Source organism: Pseudophryne corroboree, chromosome 5 (genome assembly GCF_028390025.1).
Source record: "Pseudophryne corroboree isolate aPseCor3 chromosome 5, aPseCor3.hap2, whole genome shotgun sequence".
NCBI lineage: Eukaryota > Metazoa > Chordata > Amphibia > Anura > Myobatrachidae > Pseudophryne > Pseudophryne corroboree.
Genome location: NC_086448.1, coordinates 517,743,822 through 517,750,218, shown reverse-complemented (window position 1 = coordinate 517,750,218; position 6,397 = coordinate 517,743,822).

The following is a 6,397-nucleotide window of genomic DNA, read 5'->3' as shown; positions in this document are numbered from 1 at the left end:
GCAGTACCCCTGGACTTATACGGCAGTACCCCTGGACTTATACGGCAGTACCCCTGGACTTATACGGCAGTACCACTGGACTGGACTTATACAGCAGTACCCCTGGACTTATACGGCAGTACCACTGGACTGGAGTTACACAGCAGTACCACTGTAATGGACTTATACGGCAGTACCCATGGACTTATACGGCAGCACCACTGGACTTATACGGCAGCACCACTGGACTGGACTTATACAGCAGTACCCCATGACATATACAGCAGCACCACTGGACTTATTCAGCAGTACCACTGGCCTGGACTTATATGGCAGTACCCATGGACTTATATGGCAGCACCACTGGACTTATACGGCAGCACCACTGAACTGGACTTATACGGCAGTACCCATGGACTTATACGGTAGGACCACTGAACTGGACTTATACGGCAGTATCCCTAGACTTTTATGGCAGTACTCCTGGACTTATACGGCAGTACCCCTGGATTTATACAGCAGCACCACTGGACTTATATGGCGGCACCACTGGACTGGACTTATACGGCAGTAGCCCTGACCTTATACAGCAGCACCACTGGACTTTTATGGCAGTACCACTGGACTGGACTTATATGGTAGTACCCCTGGACTTATACGGCAACACCACTGGACTTAAACGGCAACACCACTGGACTGGACTTATACGGCAGTACCCATGGACTTATACAGCGATACCACTGGACTGGATTTATACGGCAGTACCACTGGACTAATACGCAGCACCACTGGACTTATACAGCAGCACCACTGGACTGGACTTATACGGCATCACCACTTGAGCTGGACTAATAAGGAAGAACCACTGGACTGGACTGATATGTCAGCACCACTGGACACCACCACTGGACTTATGGCAGCACAGAACACCACCACTGGACTGATGCAGTACAACAAAGCCCCACTGGACTGGACTTATACAGCAGCACCACTGGACTTATGGCAGCACAGGACACAACCACTGGACTTATGGCAGCACAGGACACCACCACTGGACTGATGCAGCACAAGACAGCACCACTGCACTGGACTGGACTTATACAGCAGCACTGGACTTATGGCAGCACAGGACACCACCACTGTGACTGGACTGATGCAGCACAAGACACCACTACTGGACTGATGCAGCACAAGACAGCACTCGAATGACATAAAAGAGCAGGTTGCCACCCCATGCGCCACACCACTTTCCCACACAGACACTGAGGAGACACGTCCTCTCACTACACTCTCCAGGATTGGAGTGAAAATGGCGGTGACGCGCGGCTCCTGATATGGAATCCAAAACCCGCGAGAATCTGACAGCTGGATGATGACGTTTTGCCTCATTCTGGTTTCCGAGTCAGGTGGGAAAACCCGAGCCAGGCTCGGATCTGGAATCGGAGTGTGAAGTTCGGGGGGGTTTGGTTCTCGGGGAACCGAACCCGCTCATCCCTAGTTAAAATGCATGAATACAGGCTGGGTTTGAAAAATGACAGGAGTTAGCTGGTTGGTAATTAATCTCTTGACACTGTATCTCTCTCCAAGGCTTAGTACATATGTTATGCCCCCCAGTGAGGCATTATTAGATATACCTCATGGGGTACCTTGTGCTCATACTTCCCTGCCTGGGTGCAAATTCTCAGCAGCTTTTCTCCCATGTACTCCCTACCCCTTCCCATTCCACTTCCCCAGAAATGTTGCTGCCTGTAAGGTTGGAGGGGACCTACCCAGCCTAATACCATTTAATGGAATAACCAACCCTGTGTCTTTTGTGCCATTTGTTACCTTATTCCCCTCTGTACAATGTGCTATCCTGTATCCCCCTGTGCTATGTATTGGCCTGTGCCCCCTTGTGCTATGTATTAGCCTGTGCCCCTTTTGCCATGTGATACCCTGTGCACAATGTATATAATGTGCTATGTATTATTACCATGTGCCATGTGTTGTCCCACTGTGCCATGTGTAAACCTGTGCCCACCTATGCTATGTATTACCCTTTGCTGTGTTACCCTGTGCCCAACTGTGTCATGTGTTACCCTGTGCCCCCCTGTGCTACAGTATGTATTACCCTGTGCCCTGTAATGGAGGCACTGTGATCTACTTCCTCCATTACACCTACACCTACTGTTGCATGGATGGCAGCCGTACCTCTCCCCCTACCCTCACTGTTACACAACCCCCCTGACTGTTGCATGGCTGCTGTTCAACTCTCTTTGCCCTTGACTGTTGCATGGCTGCTGCTGCCTCCATGACTGTGTGCTGCCTGCATGCCGGCTCACTTCAGGGTTCTGTTTAACAATAAATGACAATGCATGCAGTTTTTATCACTTTAGTAAAAGCAGGGCAGGCAAGCACCATCTTACCTGTGGGCTGTGGCTTTCAGGGTTTGGGAGGAAAAATTATGTTACCCATCTGAACAGCTATCAAAGCCCCATGGGAACTGCTGTGGCGGTGGTACATGTGAAGAGGCAGTGCCTGCGGCCTCAAGATGTACGCTCGGAGGAGGGGAGCGGTTGTCAGGTGTTACTGCCCAGGGCTGCAAGCTAGGGTATGGAGGGTTAATGGCCAAAACAGTCCAGGACCCTAGGATCATGGGGCCCTTGGCCAACTGTCCATTAAGCCCATACAAAGAGACAGTTCTGTGCTATGTAGACAAGACTATCATGTCCTATGGAAACCTCTCCAATATATAATTGATAAAAGAGTGAACTTGTTCGTTTTCGGTTGAAAGAATTTCGCGTTGACATAAACATGAGTTGCTCTCTCTTGCAATGATGATGCAACAAAAATTCTGCTGAGACTTAACTGTACAGATAGAGATGAAACAAGGTGTAGGTTACTTCTAGGGGTTTCCACTACAAAGTAATGCAGTTTTCATGAAAATAGGTTCAGTAGTTTTTGCACCAACTTGGAACAAACAGACACAATGTTTTTATAATTATAGTGTATATATATTATTTATTACCAGTTATTTATTTAGCTCACACATATTTCACAGCGCTTTACAGAGGGGGTCATTCCGACCTGATCACACGCTAAGCTTTTTCGCTGCGCTGTGATCAGGTCAGAACTGTGCATGCATATGCACCGCAATGCACAGGTGCGTCATACGGGTACAAAGCGGATCGTTGCTGAGCGATGGATTTTACGAAGAATCCATTCGCACAGCCGATCGCAAGGAGATTGACAGGAAGAAGGCATTTGTGGGTGGCAACTGATCGTTTTCTGGGAGTGGTTGGAAAAACGCAGGCATGTCGAAGCGTTTGCAGGGCGGGTGTCTGACATCAATTCCGGGCAAGAACAGGCTGAAGTGATTGCAGCGGCTGAGTAAGTCCTGGGCTACTCAGAAACTGCACAAAACTTTTTTTGTAGTTCTCTGCTGCACATGCGATCGCACACTTGCAAAGCAAACATATACTCCCCAACAGGCGGCGACTATCTGTTTGCAGTGCTGTAAAAAGTAGCTAGCGAGCGATCAACTTGGAATGACCCCCAGAGACTATTACACCAGTCCCTGCCCAAGTGGAGCTTACAATCTATATTCCCTAGCACATTTATACGCACACACATTCATACTAGGGTTAATTTTGTCAGAAGCCAATTAACCTATCAGTATATTTTTGGATTGTGGGAGGAAACCGGAGAACCCGGAGGAAACCCACACAAGTATGGGGAGAATATACAAACTCCACACAGTAAGGGACATGATGGGAATTAAACCCATGACCGTAGTGCTGTGAGTCAATAGTGCTAAACATTACACTATTCGTACTACCCTAATGAGATATATATATATATATATATATATATATATATCATGACAGTACTCTCTCCAGAACAATACTATGGGCCTAATTCAGATCTGATCGCAGCAGCAAATGTGTTAACTAATGGGCAAAACCTTGGGGGTAATTCCAAGTTGATCGCAGCAGGAATTCTGTTAGCAATTGGGCAAAACCATGTGCACTGCAGGGGAGGCAGATATAACATGTGCAGAGAGAGTTAGATTTGGGTGTGGTGTGTTCAATCTGCAATCTAATTTGCAGTGTAAAAATAAAGCAGCCAGTATTTACCCTGCACAGAAATAAAATAACCCACCCAAATCTAACTCTCTCTGCAAATGTTATATCTGCCACACCTGCAGTGCACATGGTTTTGCCCAACTGCTAAAAAATGTCCTGCTGCGATCAACTTGGAATTACCCCCCATGTGCACTGCAGGTGGGGCAGATGTAACACATGCAGAGAGAGTTAGATTTGGCATACCCTCCAACTGTACCTTTTTAATAGGTACAGTACCTTTTTTTATGGTCTGTACCGATTTTTGGATCTCCAAACTTCCATTGAAAGTATAGGAAAAGGGGCGTGACCACGCCCCATTTACCCATGGCTACGCCCCCTTTTCTAATTTGTACCAATTTTTTTTGTGTAAAATGTTGGAGGGTATGATTTGGGTGGGTTATTTTGTTTCTGTGCAGGGTAAATACTGGCTGCTTTATTTTTACACTGCAATTTAGATTTCAGTTTGAACACATCCCACCCAAATATAACTCTCTGCACATGTTACATCTTTCCCCCTGCAGTGCACATGGTTTTGCCCATTAGCAAACAAATTTGCTGCTGCAATCAGATATTCCTGTAGGTAGGTTGTGGTACCCAGCATAATGGCTTTAATTAGGAAGAATCATTTTTATTCTTTTTGAATGGCATTTCACTTCAAATGCTGCCTTGGGGAGAGAAAAAATGTGAAGTTAGTTAAATAGTATGTACTTGTTTTAATATCATTTGAGTAACCATGTAAAGAATACCTGGGCCATACTGAAATTGTATTGTACTAATACAATATGGAAAATGCATTTTATTTTCTTTGTAGTCTGAAATGAGAGGCACATAGCGGGTCATTCCGAGTTGATCGCTCGCTGACAATTTTCGCAGCGGAGCGATCAGGTAAAAAAATGGCAAAACTGCGTATGTGCCTCAATGCACACGCGCATCATACGGGCACAAAGAGCATCGCTGTTGTGCACTGGATCTAGCGAAGATTCCATTCGCACAGCCGATCGCAAGGAGATTGACAGGAAGAGAGCGTTTATGGGTGTCAACTGACCATTTTCTGGGAGTGTTTGGGAAAACGCAGGCGTGTCCAGGCATTTGCAGGGCGGGTATCTGACATCAATTCCGGGACTTCAGTCGCTGCAATCATCACACAGAATAATACCCCTTTCACGTCGCACAAATAACCCGGTATCGACACGGCATATTGCCGTGTCGACACGGGTCAGTGTGCAATGTGAAAGCACTCTGCCGGAATTAGCGGGTCGCCTGACCCGGTAATTCAACCCGGTATAAAAGAAGGATTATACCCGGGATGAATACCGGGTCAGGTGCAGTGTGAATGGGAGCCGCGTCGATGCGACACGGTTCCCATTCACAGCATAGGGAGAGGCGGCGCAGGAGATGAGCTCATCTCCCAGCGCCGCCTCCACCCCCGCCCCTGCTGCTGCTGCGCCCCTCCGCTGCTATGGCAACCGACCCGGTATATTGCCGGGTCGGAAAGCCAGCAGAGGGGAGCAAATGCCGGATCCCACCCGGTAAGTACACGTTTCTTTTACCGGGTGGGATCCGGCATTTGCGATCTGAATGCGGTATAAGTAACTACAGGGCTGGTCTTGTTTTGCACAAAATGTCTTTGTACCACTCAGCTGCACAGGTGTTCGCACACTTGCAAAGCGAAAATACACTCCCCCGTGGGCGGCGACTATGCGTTTGCACGGCTGCTAAAAGTAGCTAGCGCGCGATCAACTCGGAATGATCCCCATAGTGTCAAGAATGATTGCTTCTATTTATAGAACTTACAATCATTTCAAATAGAACCAACAGAATACTTAGACCGTTATGCAATGCTGGATACCGACTCTGTGAACCATGCTATGACTCCTACAGGCACGCAATGGAGAAATGAGATAAGCTGAACAGGCTTGTTCAGCATCAGATAGCCCTGCAGATAAAAGACTCTCATGGAGCTGTGTATTACACTACGTATTCTGCACATAGCAAATCACCAGCTAATAAACTACTTGAAGGGAGAAAGGCCTCTCAATTATGCAGCTTACTCTGCTGCTGACGCATAGTTCTCCATGACTGAATGCATTTCATATGTATAAGTATCTATGGAAAACAGAAAATTAGAAAATGATTCTTACATAATAGCCAGAGTCATAGAATGATTATACAACTTACAAAATAAAATAAAATAACAATTAGAACCATATTTTGTGATTCACTCCACAGGAATGCTTACTCACATTAGTAGTGTAGATGGTCACATTAGAAATATTTTATACTAGACAGCATATCAATTTGTTACAAAAACTTAG